Below are 19,328 nucleotides of genomic sequence, written 5' to 3'. Positions count from 1 at the left end.
TTGATATGCTGTTTTTTGTTTTACTTCAATTCAAAATATATTTTGAAAATTTTTCTTGTAATTTCTTTGATCCATGGGTACTTAGACGTGTGTTGTTGAATTTACCAATATTTGGGAGTGCTCCCAGATATCTTTCTATTGTGGATCTCTAAATCCATCATGATCAGATAACTTACTTTAATGATTTTATTTTTTTAAATTTATTGAGACTTATGGCCCAACATATAGTGTATGATGGAGTGTGTTCCATGTGTGTTTGAAAAGAATGTGAATTCTGCAGCCTTTGGGTAGAGTGTTCTATCAGTTATCTTAATTGTGCCATTCTAATTCCTCTGTTGATTTCTTTTACTATATTATGTTATTTTCATTGTGGTTGCTTTAGGGATTATAATATGTGTTTTAACCTATTACAGTCTTCTTCAGAATAGTACTAAATTAATTCTGGTAAATTATAGAAACTTTGCTCCAGTATAGGTCTTTTTATCTCTTCCTTTTTTTTTTTTTGACCCACACTGTGGCATGTGGAACTTCCCCAATCAGGGACCGAACCCACACCCCCTACAGTGGAAGCACAGAGTGTTAACCACTGGACCACCAGGGAAGTCCTTCCTCTTCCTTTTTTATGCATGCATATTAAAAACCCAACAACACAGTATTTTAATTAATGCTAATTTGCTAATTAATTTAATTATTTGTTTAAAAGAAATGAGAGCAATTATATTTTTAGAAGTTTTTTATTTTTTTTGCATTTACCTATATAATTACAATTTCCAGCATGTTTTATTTCTTTTAAAATAAAAGTGGATTTGTTACTTTCTGGTGATTTTTTTTTTCAGCCAGAAAATCTTCCTTAAGTATTTCACATCAGGCATTTCTGACAGCAACAAGTTCTCTCAGTCTTTACCTGGAAATATCTTTAATTCACCATCATTTTTGAAGAACCATTTTGTTGAATATAGAATTTTTATTTGAAAGCTTTTTTGTTTGTTTGTTTTAAATTCCATTTTTCCCTCCCTGGACTCATTGTTTCTGATGGGATGCCACCTGTTAATCATATTATTATTCTCTTATATCGGATGAGTCATTTTTCTCTTGCTCCTTTTAAGATTTTTTCTTTATCTTTGTTAGCCTTTTGACTGTGGTGTGTCTTAGTGTTGATCTCTGTGTTGGATTTTCTGGGCTTCTTGGATAGATAAATTAATATTTTAAATTTGGGATGTTTTCAGCCATTAATTTTTCAAGGTCTTTTATGCATTTGTGTCTCTTTTTTCTTCTTCTGGAACTCTCATTACATGTATGTTGATACACTTTGTATTGTCTTTCAGATCTCTGAAGTTCAATTCATTTCTCTTCAATCTCTTTTATTTTCCTCTGTTCTTGAGGGTGGATACTTTTTCCTAATCTATCTTCAGGTTCATTGCTTCTGCCTTCTGTCATCTCAGGTCTACTGTTGAACCCCGCCTAAGTTTTTATTTCAATAATTATACTTTTCAACTTCAGAATCTCCGTTTAAAAAAACTGTTTCTGTCTCCTCTTTGAGATTTTCAGTCCTGAGTCATTGTCATTATACTTTCATTGAATTCTTTAAATATGGTTTCCTTTAGTTCTTTGAACATACTTATTATAGTTTCTTTGAACTTTCTGTCTGCCAAATTTAATATTTGGGAATACCCAGGGACAGCTTCTATTTGCTGTTTTCCTTCTTGGGAATGGGTCATACTGTTTTTTTGTTTTTGCTTATAATTTTTTTTGAATACTGGGCTTTTTTTTCTTTTGGCCACACTGCATGGCTTGTGGGATCTTAGTTCCCTGACCAGGGATTGAACCCAGGCCCTTGGCAGTAAGAGTGTAGGGTCCTAACCACTGGACCACCAGGGAATTCTCTCCTGGACATTTTAGATAATAGTTTGAAGCAACTCTGTGTTTTGACCTTTCTCTCAGAGGTTGATGTTTTTTTCTGTTCATTTGTTTAGTAACTTGTCTGGTCTAAATTTGTGAAGTCTTTTCCCCCTACATTGTGTGGTTCCTGATGTCTCTGCTGTTTTATTTCTTTATTTTTAAACCTGGCTTACTATTTCTGCATAACTTAGTGTTCAGCCGAGGATTGGGCAGAGGTTGTGTTCAAACAGCCTGGACTAATATGGCCAGCACTAGTACTAATATGGCTAATACTGCTGATGGATCTGTGTGGACTGGGCATTGTATTCAAACACAGGTCATGTTCATGTCTGCCCTGGATTTTACTTTCCACCAACCTCTCTTGCATCTCTTCTGTGCATGTGCTCTGTTGGCTAAGGATGTGTGAGTGACCTGGGCTTGCTCCAGTTTCTGGGGCACAAGAGACTGTCTTTGTTTTTGTCTTGACTGTCTTTGTTTTTGTCTTTACAGTCTTTGTTTAATGTGGGCTGGTAAATAATTTATTAAACCCCTTAGGCTTTCTCACCTCCCAAAACTCCTGTAAAATTCCCAGCTAGTCTGCCAGTTTGTTGCTTGCTACTTGGAGTCCTGCAACCTCAGGCTAAAGGTGCCACTGGCCCTCACTGTTAGCTGCCATAGAGATCTCTGCTTTAATTGACAATGCACTGGCTCAACAGATTACCTTCAAGTAGTGGTGGTGAAGCTGCTGTTTTAGTCTGCCCTACCCTTGTTAAACTCCTAAGCACCCAAAAGGTAAGAATGCTGTAGACTCATGTTCTTACCCAGAGTTCAGTTATTTTTGTGAATAAACACTTCTCAGTTTGTTGAATGCCTTTGATTGAATTCCAGAGCACTGATATGGTTGATTTTTGGCTGTTTTGTGGAGAGGATTTGTTGACCTGCTCCTTCTCTCATGCTGGAAATCAGAGGCCTGTTTTTTGGTTTATGTGTGGAATTCTTCTCTCAGGAGGATAAAGTCCCATCTTTCTTTTATATTACTCATAATCCTTTGCACAGCATTAGACATTTATTGATCGCTCCAAATGTACTTGAGTTAAATTTCCTGATTTTCTTCAAGCATCAAATTATATGGCATTTAGGGCTGGGGAATTACAAGCTCTAAGTAGTTTCTTGCTTTCCTTATCCTTTTGATCAGTGGAAGGAACTGCTTACTGTTCATTCAACAAGTGTTTATTGACTACCTGTCATGTTCCAGCTATTGCGTAGGGTTTTGGGGTATAAAGATGACTAAGACATAATCTCTGATCCCAAGGAGGTCTTTGCCTAGTGAAGGAGATTGGTATTCAAATAGCTGATTATAATGTGGTGAAGTAAATACATTGATAGGGATAAATATGTGGCATTATGGAAGAGCTCTCAAGGATACTTAACTCAGAATGGATTGGGGGGGAAGAAAAAGGGAAGCATCCAGGAAAGACTTTCAGAAGGAAGTAATGACTGAATTGAATATGAAGATGAGTGAAGGGTGAGATTAGGAGATTGTGTTCTAGGAAGAGAGATCAGCATGGGGTGAGAAAACGTGTGGTGTGTTCAATGAACTATAAGCAGTTTAATGTTGGGGCATAAGTACATATCAGGGAGTTGTAAGAGATAAGGATGGAAGGGTAGAGAGGGCCCAGATTTTGAAGGGTTTTGTATACTATATTAAAAAGCTTGGATTAACCTTTATTGACCAATTCTGCAAAACTGTGATTGGGAAGTACTTTAGGATTCTGTCAAAGTTTGATTTGAATTTTGTTTAATTACATTTTCAACTACTTCCAAAGCCACAATAAAAGACTCTGGGGGTGTGTGTGTATTTCAGATGTGCTATGAGCTGGATTTTAAAACACTAGAGACCAACAGCATATTAACTGATAGAGAATAAAAGATCTGATATGTCTTTAGAATAACATCTTATGACCTTAAATTTTTATTAATATACATGAATAAAATGATATAGTGTTTCTAAATATTGGATTCTATAAGATTTAATTTAAAAAAAGCTTATTGCTAAAATTGTTTGAAAACTACTATTGTATTTAGATAACAGGCAGTTATATTGATAAGGGAAATAAGCTGAGCCATAGATTTGGTTAATTTTGTAGAGTATGGATTTGAGGCTGACAACAACCACTTTTTTTTTTTTTAGTATATTTTTGAGTATTTATGGCATAAACTTGCATAGAAGGGAATGGAATTTGAGGACTTCTGGGTTATTTCCTGAAGTGGGGGCTGGAACTTCATCTTAATCTTTTATATTTGGTCACTGTTTTCTGATCTGAAAAGGGGATACTTTTTTCCTCCTCCTTTGGTCTTCAAGTAGACTTTGAGGTTCCTCCTTTTTCCTCAGTGACATTTTCCCTCTGATTATAAACATAACCTATGTTTGTTGTAAAATAAGAAAAGTTCAGGAAATGAACAATTAATAAAATCAAACATATCATCCAGAGGTAATTGTAATATTTTAGTGCCTATCCTGTATCTTTTCCTGTGCATATATAGTCATTTAATATACTTTTTACAAAATAAGGATTATACAACATTTTATAATTGCTTTTTCTACTTCTGTAACAAACATTTACCAGTGTTATTAAATATTCTTTCATAACTTTTTTTTTTTAAAGAAAAATTTAACTGTGACATCATCTGGGCCTAGAGTTTTCTTTTAGGAAAATCTTTTTTCTAAAGTTAATACTGTTTTTTTTGTTTTTTTTTTTTTTGTGGTATGTGGGCCTCTCACTGTTGTGGCCTCTCCCGTTGCGGGGCACAGGCTCCGGACACGCAGGCTCAGCGGCCATGGCTCACGGGCCCAGCCGCTCGCGGCATGTGGGATCTTCCCGGACCAGGGCACGAACCCGTGTCCCCTGCATCGGCAGGTGGACTCTCAACCACTGCACCACCAGGGAAGCCCCCATGCTGTTTGTTTTTAAAAATAGCTTTATCTATTGATAAATTGATAAATAAATTGTACATTTTAAAAGTAAACAACTTGTTTTGTTATACATATACACCTGTGAAACTATTACCACAATCAAGGTATTAAATATATTCGTCATGACCTAAAGTTTCCTCATTAGTCATCTTTTCCTCCTTCCCCCACCTCCACCAGCCACTCACTCCTATTCCCAAACAACCACCTATCTGCTTTCTGTCACTGTGATTAGTTTGCATATCCTGGAATTTTATGTAAATGGAATCATGTAACATATACTCTTTTTGTCTAGATTTTTTTCACTTAGCATAATTATTTTTGAGATTCACCCACATTAATGCATCCCTTTATTACTGAATAGTTCCATTGTATGGATATATCACAATTTGTTTGTCCATTTACCTCTGTTGGACCATGTTTGAGTCTCACAAAGCTGCTATGAACATTTGTGTAAAAGTCTCTGTTTTCATTTCTCTTGGTTAAATACCTGTAAATGAAATGGCTGGATTATATGGTAAGTGTATGATTAATTTTTAAGTAACTGACAAAGTGTCTCCCCAAACGATTTTCCTATTTTACATTTCCATCAGTAGTTTATGACAGTTCCAGTTCCTCTGCATTCTAGTTAATAACTTGCTGTGATCAGCCTTTTAAATTTTAGCCATTCTAATAGGTGTATAGTAAGTAGTATGGCATTGTGTTTTTAATTTGCGCTTCACTAAAGACTAATGATATTTAACATTTTTTCACGTGTTTAACCATGTATCTTCCTTGGTGAAGTGTCTATTCAAATCTTTTGCCCATTGTTTTGTTTGTTTTGCTAAATTGAAGTGTTTTCTTGTTATTTAGCTTTATTTATTTAGTTTTGGCTGCGTTGGGTCTTTGTTGCTGTGCGCCAGCTTTCTCTAGCTGTGGCAAGCGGGGGCTTCTCTTTGTTGCAGTGCGCAGGCTTCTCATTGCGGTGGCTTCCCTTGTTGCGGAGCACGGGCTCTAGGTGCGCGGGCTTCAGTAGCTATGGCACGCGGGCTCTAGAGTGCAGGCTCAGTAGTTGTGGCACACGGGCTTAGTTGCTCCGTGGCATGTGGGATCTTCCCAGACCAGGGCTCGAACCCGTGTCCCCTGCATTGGCAGACGGATTCTTAACCACCACGCCACCAGGGAAGTCCCCCTGTTATTTAGTTTTGATAATTTTTTATGTATTCTGGATGCAAGTCCTTTATCGATATATGATTTATAAATTATTCCTTCAGCCCTGCTTATCTGTTCATTTGCATTACAGTGTCTTTTAAAGAAGTTCTTAATTTTAAAGTCCAGTTTTTCAATTTTTTCTCTTATGGATTATGCTTTTGGTGTTGTATCTAAGAAATATTTAACTCAAATATTTAACTCAGGATCAAAATAATTTTCTGTGTTTGCTTCTAAGAGTTTTATTGTATTATGTTTGTGTTTACATACACATTTTGATTCAGTTTTGTGTATGGTGTGAGGTACGACTTGAAGTTTATGTTTTTGCATGTGGACAGGCAGTTGTCCCAGGACCATTTGTTGAAAAGACTATCCTTTCTCCATAAAAATGACTGTGCTATTTGTCAAAAATTAATTGACCATGTATATTTGTGTCTGTTTCTGAACTCTCCTCTCTTTTTAATGGGTTTATGTGTCTGTCATGATATGAATGTCATACTGTTTTGATTTCTGTAGCATTTTAATAAGTCATGAAGTCAGTGCAAGTTCTCTACTTTGTTCTTTTTCAAAGTTTTGGCAATTCCAGGTCCTTTGTGTTTTTCTATAAATTTTATAACCGGCTTGTTAATTTCTATTTTTAAAAAGTCGGCTGGAATTTTGAATGGCATTGCGTTGAATTTGGGAGAAACTAACATCTTAATATTGAGTAATTTGATCCATGAATATGGTATATTTTGCTATTAAACATGCTTTTTTATAGCCTCTTTTTCCATTATAAATAGCACTGTGATGTAAGCATCATGGTGGCAGGGACCTAATTCTGTCTTCCACTCCTTCCTGGCTCTTTGCATGCACTCAGTAAACAGTTATTAAACAATAAATGAAGAAGGTTCCTGAACATATATATTTGTGCATATTTCTGATTAGTTTCTTAAGAGTACTTCCTATGTGTGGAATTGCTAGGTCAAAGGATATGTTCATTTTTAAAGCTTTTGATTATTAGACACTTCCCTAGAATTTTGGTTTTTTGAGGCAGAAATATCTTGATTGATAACTATCATAAGGCATGCATAATTAATTAGCAAATGTTGTTCTTGATGACATTCTTCCCCAAGTTTTCTCTTAAATTACACTGTAAGCCTATGGGAAAGTAGGATTCATATCACAGAAATTTTGTGGATCACTTTTCTGTCATTAACTAGATTTATTGGAATTGGGAGCTATGGAGATAACCAAAAATGAAGGCGATTGTAGTTTTCTTTTGAGGAACTCATAGTCTCTTTGGAAAGATAGTTTACATAGTTATAAATCACTAGAAGGGAAAAATACCCATGTGATAGAATTTAGAATAAATATCCTGAGGCAAGCCCAAGGAAAGCAGAAAGAAGGGCAGAAGCTATTGTTTACATTCACTTTTAGAGTTAACTATCAACTCTGAAAATAGTTTCATGATTGTTCAGACTGTAGGGTTTTAGGTTTGACTCTGACCTTGATTTGTGGATTAGTTGAAAAGTTAAGGAGGTATTTTAATTTGGCATAAGTATATGAACGATATTGTGAAGGTAAGAATAAGCAACATGTGTATGAGAGAGAAGCAACTTAATTTGCTCTAGCAAAGGGGTCCTGTGGGGCAGCAAAATGAAATTGTTTGCATTTGTATAGGGAGCTGGCTAATGCAGGGCTTTGAGTTTGGCTGAGAAGTGTAGATTTGATTCAGTAAACAATAGGAAGGATTATAATTAGGAGTTATAATAATGGAAACAGTTCATGAGCAAGATTGTCCTGGTGGATAATTTGCAGTCTATGTAAGGATGAGGAAAGACCAAAATCCAGGACACTGTTGAGGAGGCTTCTGTTAAAATAAACCAAATGTAAAATATTTGAGATTTTTGCACTAGAGGGTGGTGGAAAAGAATGGTTAAAATCAACAGACAGATGAAGAATCAACAGGATTAATAATGTATTACTGATAGGAGAGGGGGAATAAGTTGTGTGCTAAGAAATAAGGGGAGGGTAGTAGTGATTTTTTTTTTTTTTAAGGAGGCAGGTAGAAAATTTGAAGTTAAAGGGTTTCATTCTTGTTATGCCAAGCTTCCGTTATAGATGGGACATGTAGTAGAGTAAGAGTTTTGAGCTGAGAGAGAGGTTGGAACGTGGTTATAAATTTGGGTGTCATTCAATAAGATGTAATAAATCAAGCTGTGAGAGAGGCAACTTGACTTTTTCTTTAAATTTTTTTGGCTGCGTTGGGTCTTTGTCGCTGCGTGCAGGCTTTCTGTAGCTGTGGCAAGCGGAGGCTACTCTTTGTTGCAGTGCACAGGCTTCTCATTGTGGTGGCTTCTCTTGTTGCGGAGCACGGGCTGTGGGCACGCGGACTTCAGCAGTTGCAGCGCATGGGCTCAGTAGTTGTGGCTCGCGGGCTCTAGAGCGCAGGCTCAGCAGTTGTGACGCACAGGCTTAGTTGCTCCGCAGCATGTGGGATCTTCCCGGACCAGGGCTCGAACCCGTGTCCCCAGCATTGGCAGGCAGATTCTTAACTGCTGCGCCACGAGGGAAGTCCGTTGACTTTTCTTGTAGAGGTGGAACAACAGACTAGAGATTCTCATGGTGAATGGGAGAAAGAACATACAAGGGTGAACAAGAAGGGTCAGAGAGATAGGAGGTGATCATGGTTTGTATATGCTAAGAGAAGAATATTTCAAAGAGGTTCTTAAGGGTGATTATGTGCAAACTGCCTTGATAAGGTTTCTTTATGTTTACTAGTGTTTAGCATAGCTTAGTAAACGTAGTAAACTCTTGATGAAAGATAGTTTAAATTATTCTCTTAATTATTGGATTAAGATTGAAATTTTTCATGTTATTATCTGTTATGTTCAGTTGGTAAGAAAGGAATAATGACACAGTTATTTTCATAGTTTATAAGCCATGTGTCTATACTCTCATGTAAAGGTATTGCCAACATTATCACTTTTGTCCCAGATTACAAAAGTAGTTTATTTTTGCATCATTAAAAACAAAACAAAACTTAAACTAATAATTTTATTAGCTCAAGTGAAGGGAATAGTATATGACTTTATAATTATAGTTTTGTAAGATGCTTTTGCCTCCCTAATATTGTGGCATTTTTTTTAAGTTTTATTTTTTTGCCCTTAATTGTTTCTTTTAATTAAACTTAAAAAAAAAACCCAGCCAGTTTACCCATTACTCCCCTCACCGCCACACCCAACTTCAACCACCAATCTGTTCTCTGTATCTATGAGCTTGTTTTTGTGTGTGTGTGTGTGTGTGTGTGTGTGTGTGTGTGTGTAGATTTCACATATAAGAGATCATGTTATTTTTCTCTCTGACTTATTTCACTTAGCATAGTGCCATCAGGGTCCATCCATGTTGTTGAAAATGTCAAGATTTCCTTCTTTTTTATGGCTGAGTCATACTCCATTGTACATACATACACCACATTTTCTTTATTCATTCACCCATGAATGGCCACTTAGGTTGTTTCCATGTCTTGAGTCTTATAAATAATGCTGCAGTAAACATAGGGTTACATATGTCTTTTCCAGTTAGTGTTTTTGTTTTCCTCAGATAAATACCCAGAAGTGGAATTGCTGGATCATATGGTAGCTCTGTTTTTAATTTTTTGAGGAACCTCTGTGTCCTTAATTTTCCAGATGGATTATTGTACATGTTCAAACTGCCTCAAGACTGTGGTCTTGGTCTTTTCTATTTTCTAAACCAGTTTTATTATCTCTGTTATAAAATATTTTCCAAGATAACTTATATAGTTTAAAAAGTCTTACCACAAGGTGTCATTGTAACCTATAAAAATAAATTCCATGTAAATATGTGCAACACCAATTTTTACATTTCCTGTGTTTTTAAGTCTGGGTTTTTTTTTTCTGTTTCATGTTTTGCAGTTGTCTTTAAGATATATTGTATATCTCTTGTATTAAAGGAAAAAATTAAGTAGCTCCTGTTCTTGAGTTCTCATGTTTTTGCAAAAACACATGCCTTCCACCCACAAATGTCTTAAGAGTGTGTTGCTATAGAGATGATGGTTTGAAGGAAAGAATGAGGAGGAGTAACAGCAGGTGGACATTCAAGGAACAAAATACTTATTTTATGTCTTTGTTCCTGACAGAGCCAGCTTTAGCGTTTACCCCTCTGCTGGTGAAATCCCTATAGAAGAAAAGTAGGTATTTAGAGATACTGTGATGATGTTTGCATTTACTCAGATGCTTTTGCAAAGGTCCCTGTGCTTGATTCTTTGTTCATACGAAAGATTAGTGCTTGAAGTAATTGTAATCTTTGAAACAGTCTGTCTTCTGCTTTAACTGGATTGTACTTTATTTAAAACAAAACAAAAAACTGTCCTGATTTCCTTTTTAATTAGTGTCTTTGAAAGAGATGGTTTTTTTGTTTGTTTTTTGTTTTTCTTTTTTTGAGAGGTGTGTCAATATCTAACTACAAACTCCTGTTACTTCTGCCTCCAAATTCATTTTCAGGACTATTGCCTGTTGACTACCTGCTGCCACTATTTTTGTTCAGGCGTTCATCATTGCTTTCCTGGACTTTTGATCTCCTTTTCTTTTTCTTACTCCCCACCCCACCTCAAATCTGTTCTGCCCCTTGGATAAAGTAGTTATTTTTGTGAAGTACAAATCTGAAACTACCCTGTACTGTCCGTCATCTACCACAAGCTTAAAACCTTTCCTTGGCTCTCCTAGACCCCAGGATGAACTCCCGTCTTCTGCACATTGCCTTCAAGGCTCTGCCCCACCTCTTCAGGCTGATAATGCTTCCCCACATCTCTCCCCTGCACCTCCAGTGATCTTCTCTCCATCTCCGTGCCTTTGTACTTGGTGTTTCTTCCCTGCATCCCTTTCTTTGTCTTAACTCAGGATTTCCTTCTTTGTGAAGTCGTCCCTGACAGCTTCTCCAGCAGAATTTTGCCTCTCTTTCAAGTGCACCCATACTACCTATAAATATATTACAGTGCTTTATAGTTTTGAAACTTTCTGAATTCAATTATTTTAAATAGGTAATATCCCCACATGGCAAAAAAAAATTTTTTTAAGTACAGTAAGGGTTTAATAAATTGTAAATTTTCTCTTATTTTTGTTTAGTTAGCAATTGTTGATCAACATGTATGTTTCCTTGACCACTATGAACTCTTTTTTTTTTGCGGTACGCGGGCCTCTCACTGTTGCGCCCTCTCCCGTTGCGGAGCACAGGCTGCGGACGTGCAGGCTCAGCAGACATGGCTCACGGGCCCAGCTGCTCCGCGGCATGTGAGATCTTCCCGGACCGGGGCACGAACCTGTGTCCCCTGCATCGGCAGGCGGACTGTCAACCACTGCGCCACCAGGGAAGCCCCACTATGAACTCTTTGAGGGCACAAATTTTCTTTTATTTATTTCTGTATCTCTACCCAACAAAGTGTCTGGCATAAAATAGGCACTTAGAAAATGTCCATAGTACTCTGAATATGGGCAGGTTCTTCCTTGCTGAGAAGTCAGCTGGACTTGATGGTCTGCATATTTACATATCTCCCTCAGAACCCTGCTAGGCAGTGGACCACTCAGTAAATATGATATAGTAGCCACTCAGTAGGTACTGATTGTTTAATTGCTTTTTTTTTCCTTAAATAAATGGTTTCAAGGTTAACCTGTATTGTGTGACTTTTATTTATCTCCCTTTTCTGGCTCTGAAAAACTTTATACTTTCTTTCTGGCAGATTCTCAAATATGAAAAAGGGAATGTTTACATTAACTCCAGTAAAAATATCAGTTAAACTCATCAATTTTTAAAGTTTATTTAACTTTTCAGAATAATGCATAAATCTCATGGAAATAAAATTAAATCAGAATTTATTTAAAAAACAAATAATTTCCAGGACATGTTGTTGGATCAGTAGACAACCTTCATTTTGTGTTAGGAGCCATATGGTAGCCTTTTCTATTTCAGGAGAAATACGGGACTGTGAGCAAAGAAGACTCTGTAGCTCGCACAAAGGTATTAAGTACTCATAACTCTTTTGCAAAGTCCCCTCTATTATATGTAATAGAGCTTACACTAAGAAACATGGAAATGAATTTGAAGTATGGTTTGTGCAAGCGTCATCCTTGTTTTTCAGATCACACCTTTTCAGAGACTTTTATAATTTATTTCTAAGCATTTGAGGTTGACTGGTTACTATATCATACTTTCCAGAATTCTTTTGTGCGAATTAAGCTATGCGGAGGCAGACAGTGCAATTATAAGAATAGAATAACATTTTAATTCAGAGTGCTTTGGTGGTTGATTGCTAACCACTCTAATACATACCTTTTTCCCTTTCTCCTTCCTTACCCTCCCGTTTCTTTCTAAATCACAATCACAGGGCCTGGCGCCTTTCCAGGACTTTGAAGGGTCTGCTCCCAGCTGCACTTCAGGTTTTGGCAGGGTGTCAGGTGGTGACATTTTTTGTATACAAGACATCCTAGGATGGCCATCCAAAGGCTGTTTGGGTGACTAGTATAGGATTCTCTCTGGATATTAAGGAAACTCATTTTTAATGTTCTGTTTATAAATGAAGTAATGCTGGATGTAGGTTCTCTCTAGACTTTTAATGTTGTTTTTAAAAAACAACATTCACTTTGGGGGCATGTAGTATTTAGAGCATTGTTTTGAAATGTTCAAAGGCGTAGCATGTGCTTTTTAATGGAATGTGTTTTGGAAGCTTTCCATGAGCATCAGCAGCTGTGCTTTTAGAATATTTTGAATTACCATCCTCTTGGGCAGACATTGTACCACTGCTTAAGAAATACAGCTCCTGTGCAAAAGAAAATGTCATGTGTGGGTCTGTGGAGCTGGGACTGGTCTAAAGATATGGGAGGAAGGACGTGGGTGTGGTTATGTGATAGTAATAGTTGCAAAGATAGGAAGATGTATTTGGAGAAGGGTTATGCTGAGTCTTAAAAATTGCCTTTCACAGAGACTAGTCCATCTCATAAGTGCTTACTGATTAACAGGCTGATCAAAATAATCTGCTTTACCTTTCATTATTGTTTGAATTGTGTACTTTAAAACATTTGCATTATGAGTTTCTTTATTTGATAGACTCCACACAATAGGAATTGTTTGTTTTATTATATAGTTCAAATGCCTAATACATATTTAGATGTTCTGTGAGTAATTGATACCTGTCTATTGACTGGCTAAAATCCGAAAAGTCTGACTGTGGTAAGAATTTAAAACTGATGGAAATTTTCAGACTGGCTAAAATTCATTATGAAAAAGTAGACTGAAGAGAGAGCCAGGGTATTGGTTAGTTGTGGCTACTGTAACAGATTACCACATACTAGGTGGTTTAAAACAGCAACAGTTTATTCTCTTACAGTTTGGAGTCCAGAAGTCTGAAATCAAGGGCCACACTCCCTCTAAAGGCTCTAGGGGAGAATCCTTTCCTTGCTTCTTCCAGCTTGTGGTTTAAGGCATTCCTTGGTTTGTGGCTGCATTTCTCTGATCTCTGCCTTCTTGGTCATATTGACTCCTCCTTTAGTCTTTCTCTTATAAGGATACCTGTCATTGTATTTAGGGCCCACCCATATAATTAAGGATAAGCTCCTCCTTTTAAGATCCTTAATTTAATCACATTTTTTGACATATAATATCATTATCATAAGTTACAGAGATTAAGAAGTGACATAGCTTTTTGGGCCAGCATTCAGCCCAATACAGAAGCCTCAGTTACTGAATATGGAGGAGAGAAGTGAATTGAGGCTAAAGTAGCATAGAATGGTGAACACATTCATTTACTATTTTTGAGCCAGTATGTACCTGTGTTTGTTTTAGGTGTGGGGGTTATAAATATGAGTAAGACAGGTTTTCTTCCCTTGGGCGAAGTTACATTGCCTGTGTTACATATATTAAAAAATTACAGGATAGAAGATAGAATAATTACATAATAAGTTTGCGAGAGTCAGGAATACTTCATGGAGGAAGTAATGCATTCCTGAGCAAGGTTTTGAAGGCTGACTGGGAATTCACTAGATCAGAGTGCAGAGGGGATAGAAAAGACCTTCAGGGCAAGGAAATTAGTATTTGCTAAGACATGGAGGTAGAAAACAGCAGTTTGTGCTCACGAAGCCACCAGTAAGTCAGGGCACTGAGATGAATTTAAAATTTGTTTTGTTTCTAGTAAGTTGCAAGGTAGACAGTCTTTGTTGTGATCCTTCTTAAAGCAAAGATCTTTTCATTGAGAAGATCTGTGAATGGCCGTTAAATACGTAAAAAAGATGCCTCAGGGCTTCCCTGGTGGCGCAGTGGTTGAGAGTCCGCCTGCCGATGCAGGGGATGCAGGTTCCTGCCCCGGTCCGGGAAGATCCCACATGCCGCGGAGCGGCTGGGCCCGTGAGCCATGGCCGCTGAGCCTGCGCATTGTGTTCTGCAACGGGAGAGGCCACAACAGTGAGAGGCCCGTGTACCACAAAAAAAAAAAAAAAAAAAAAAGATGCCTCAGGGAAGTGCAAATTAAAACCGCAATGAGATACTTCCCCTAGAATAGCTAAAATTAAAAAGACCATGTTAAAAAAAAAAAAAAAAGACCATGTGAAAGTAATTAAAGAGGCCATTAGACTGTGGTGGCTGTAATGCCTTGGTAGCCTATGTAAGCAAACCAAAACCTAAGCCAGAATCAATGCACTTGAATCCCAGAAAGTGAAATTTAAGAACAACCAATTACAGCCAACTAGGGTTTTCCAAATAAGAAAACTCCTCAACCTGTAGCCAACCAAATGCTTTCCTTGCTTTGGTTCCGCATCTCTGTAAAACCCTCTGCACTAGCTCCTATTGGTGGTATGCTCCTACTGCTTTCGGTTAGGTGGTGCCCAATTGGAATGGATGTATGCTCAAATAAACTCTTGAAAATTTTAATGTGCCTCAGTTTGTCTTTTAACAACTGACAGCGCCAAATGTTGGCAAAAATGTGGAGGAAACGACTCTCATGTTGATTGAAATGGAAAATGGTACAACTACTTGGAAAAAGATTTGTCAGTTTGTTATAAACATATACTCCATGATCTAGCAGTTCCACTCATATAGTTACACTTGTCACCAACTGAAAACGTGTCTACAAAAAGTCTTGTACAAGCAGCTTTATTCATAATAACCAGAAACAATCCAAATGCCCATCAGTAAGAGAACAAAATGTGTTATATTTAAACAATGGAATAGTCTTAGGTTCTTCCTTTGTGAGCTCATGGAATTGTATACTTAAAATTTATGCATTTCATTATATGTACATTTTACTTTAGAAACAAAAAGACTAAATAAACAGAATTGGTGGACGAAATGGTCCTTTTACACATTGTTGTGTATCCATGTGATATCTGAAACTGTGGTACCCTCACAACTGAGAGGAGAATTAAGACAGCAGGATGTTGGCAGAAGAATGGGAAAGACCAGGGTCCTTGATAATACTGAGACTAATTTTTGAATGAAAATTTAGAATTTTGAATTTTAAAATGGAAAATTTTGACCTCTTTAAAAAGTTGATTATAATATACATGTAAAAAAAATGCAGAAAAATGTCCATCTGAGGGATTTACAAAGCAAACCAAAGTGTAACCTCAACAAAGATCAAGAAGTAGAACACTACCAGCCTTCCTCAGGTAACATTATCCTGACTTTCTGTGTTAATCACAACCTAAACATACCCAGGCATGTATTCTCCAAATACTGTCGTTTTGTCTGTTTTTTATTTTTTCTGAAGTTTAGTTGTTTGGAATAATTGAGTACTTTTTTGTGTGTGTCTTTCTTTTGCATAGTGTGTTTGTGATATCCACCTATATAGAGTCCATCTGTGGCTTTACATTGCCATATAGTACTAGTTTCTTTATACCATAGTTTGGTTCTTCAGCTGTTTATGGAAATTCGTTTCTAGGTTTCAGTTAGGAATAATACTGCTGTGAACAGTATTATTCCAACAGAAATCTCTTGGTGTACTTGTACTCACATATCAGTTAGTTATATATCAAGTAGAGGAATTGCTGAGTCATAATATATATGCATTTCTTTAACTTTAGATAATGCTTGCTTTTTTCCCAAAGTGGATATGCTATCATGCTTCCCATTCTCTCTGACCTTGTTACCATCAACCTTTTTGGTTTTCTCATTGTGATTTTAATTTTATAAAGAATTCCTACACATTAGTACATAAAAAGATAGTAGAAAAAATTGGGCAAAAGATTCAAATAAACATTTCACAAAAGAGAATACCCAGAGGACCCATAAACAAAGAATGTCTTTAAAATATTTTGTTGGTGGTATGTAGAATGCAATTAATTTTTGTATGTTAATCTACTTAGCAATCTTACTAACTTGCTTTTTCTAATGATTTCTCTGTAAATCCTTTTGGATTTTCTGTATACACCATCAGAACATCTGTAGATAAAGTTTTATTTTTCCTTTTCCAGTTTTCTTTTAACCTTTTATACCTTTGTCTTTTTCCAGATCTTCAGTACAAAGCTGAATAAAATTGGTGATATTGGACATCCTTGTCTTGATTGCATTCTCAAAGTCAGGCATTGAAGATTTTGAAATCAGTCATGGTGTTTGCTGTATTCTTTTTGAACACACCTTTTATCAAATTGATGTGCCTTTTAGTTCCTAGTTTGCTGAAGTTTTTTATAATTGAGGTGAAATTCATAAAACAAAACCGCAATTCAGTGGCGTTTAGTACAATCACGACGTTGTACAACTACCACCTCTATCTAGTTCCAAAACATTTTATCACATCAAAGAAAACTCTGTGCCCATTACCCTATTCCCTCCCCCCAGCCCCTGGCAGCTGCCAGTCTGCTTTGTCTCTATGGATTTACCTATTTTGGATATTCCATATAAATGGAATCAGACTTTGATGACATGAATGGTAGACGTTTTATTTTATTCCTACAGGTCCCTGAGCATCTGTTATTTTTGTCTATTTTCTATCTGTTGTTTAAGCTGAGTAATTTCTATTCTACTAGTTCATTCTTTCCTCTTTGTCTATCTTTATTTCTACTGTTGAGCTCATACTTAGATTTTTATTTTGGTCATTGTATTTTTGATTTCTAAGATTTCCATTGGTTCTTCTTTATATCTTCAATTCTTTGCTGAGACTTGTATCTGTTTGCTGTGACTTTTTCTTTTTTCATGTATTTCAAGCTTGTTTGTAATTGCTCACTGAAGCATTTTAATCATGACTTCTTTAAAATCTTTGTCAGATAACTTTAACATCTCTGTCTTCTCAGTGTTGGCATCTAGCAGTTGTCTTTTTGCATTTAATTTGAGACCTTCCTCATTCTTGGTATGACCAGTGATTTTCTATTGAAACCTGGACCTTTGGGGTTTTATGTTATGAGACTTTGGACCCTATTTAAACCTGTTTTAGCTGGCTTTTCATGACACCTCTCTGGTGGGAGAAAAGGGGGGAAATGCTACCTCATTATTGCCAGATGAGGGTAAAAGTCTAGTTTTCCCATTTGGCCTCTGTTGACACCTGAGTTATGGAAGATCATCATTTTCTTGTTGGGTGGCGAGGACTTCTTGCTTCCCATGTGGTCTCTACTGACACCGTAGAAAGGGTAGCCTTGTTATTACTGAGTGGTAGTGCCAGCCCTTACTCTCCACTAGACCTTCTCTGACAGTTCAGCAGATTGAGGAATGTGCTAATCCTTATTATTGTTGGTGGGGTGAAAGTTCAGGTGACCCATGTGGTCTCCACTAACATTGCAGGAGCATGGGGCTTTATTACTTCTCAGCAGAGATGAAAGTCCCAACTTCCTACTGCTTGTAGATTATCCAGGTAGGGTATTGGGGTAACTCATTACAACCTGGCCTCTCCACTTGGCCTTTGCTTGCGTGGATGGGGGTGGAACCACAACTTTTTTGGTTGTATTTGCCTGTAGTAAGTTGATACTGTCTAAAATTTTTTTGTCTTGCTGGGCTTCCCCTTTCTTATTACTTTGGCTAGAGAAACAGGGTTTTTTTTTTGGGGGGTGGTGTATGTGAACCCACTGCCAGCTTCTTCAGTTCCAAGTTGGGCATAAGTGAGGGAAAAAGAAAACCCAGGGAGCACGCCATTGTGTTGGTTCTTATGTCCGGGGTCCTTGGCTGGTCTGCCTTCTAGTCTCCGTTTTTCAGAGTCATGTTATGTATGTCATATATATATACTATTTGGGACTTTTAGTTGTATTAGTGGGATTAGGGTAATGTACACCTGCTCCATCTTCCTGGAAGCAGATGTCTTTATCCCTCAAGTTTTAATCTGTTTTCTTTAGTTCTAGATATTTTCTAATTTTTATTGTGACCTTTTCTTTGGTTTATAAGTTATTTAGAAATGTATTATTTCTAAGCATATATAATTTTCCAGTTATCTTGTGGTATTGAGTTCTAGTTTAATTGCACTGTAGTCAGAAAACATATTCTGTATAAGTTTGCTTTTTTAAAAAATGTGAGATATTTTTACGACCCAGCATGTGGTCATTTCTGAATGTTATGCGTATGCTTACAAGGAATGTGTATTCTATAGTTATGGGATACAGTTTTCTATATATGTCAGTAGGTCAGGTTGATTAATTGTGTTGTTTAAATTGTCTGTATTCTTACTGATTATTTTTTTCTGCTTGTTCTATTGGTTACCAAGAATAGTGGTTAAATTCTCCCCCTAAGAGTGTGAATTTGTCTCTTTTTCCTTGTAGTTCTGACCTCTTCATTTACTGTATATAAATTAAAATTGTCACATCTTTTTGGTGTACTTAACCTTTTATCATTATTAATGTCTCCTTCATCTTTAGTAGTATATTTTGCCTTAAAATCAACTTTATTTGACATTAATATAGTTCCACCATCTCTTTTGATTGATGTTTGTATTATCTTCTCTTTATCTCAACCTTTCTGTGCCCTTATGTTTTACAATTGTCTTATAAAAAAGTCATATAGTTATGTTTTTCCTTCCAAACTTCTATGTTGAGAAACCCTTTTTTAGAGTATTTGAGTAATTTAAATTTTTCCACCCTTTTAGCATGCGTTAATGGTTATCCTAGAGAAAGGTTCGCAGGCTTTTATTATGAAGAGTCACATAGCAAATATTTTAGGCTCTTCAGGCCATGCATGGTTTCTGTTATGTATTCTTTTCTCCCTTCCTCCCTTCCTTCATTCCTTTTATAGAGCTGTTTTAGATTTACATCAGAATCAAACAGAAAGTACAGAGGGCTCCAATGTACCCACTACTTGCCCCTGCATGCACAGCCTCCGGCACTATTAACAT

At 36.7% G+C, this 19,328-nt stretch overlaps 1 protein-coding gene across 6 annotated transcripts in view; it reads left to right on the top strand.

Moving 5' to 3' along the window:
* The window catches only part of CEP83 (centrosomal protein 83), a 141,437-nt gene that overhangs the window by 39,876 nt on the left and 82,233 nt on the right, over nt 1-19,328 (top strand). The window lies entirely within an intron of this gene.

The sequence above is a fragment of the Delphinus delphis genome, chromosome 11 (assembly GCF_949987515.2).
Source record: "Delphinus delphis chromosome 11, mDelDel1.2, whole genome shotgun sequence".
Lineage (NCBI taxonomy): Eukaryota > Metazoa > Chordata > Mammalia > Artiodactyla > Delphinidae > Delphinus > Delphinus delphis.
This window is presented reverse-complemented; position numbering and strand designations above follow the sequence as displayed.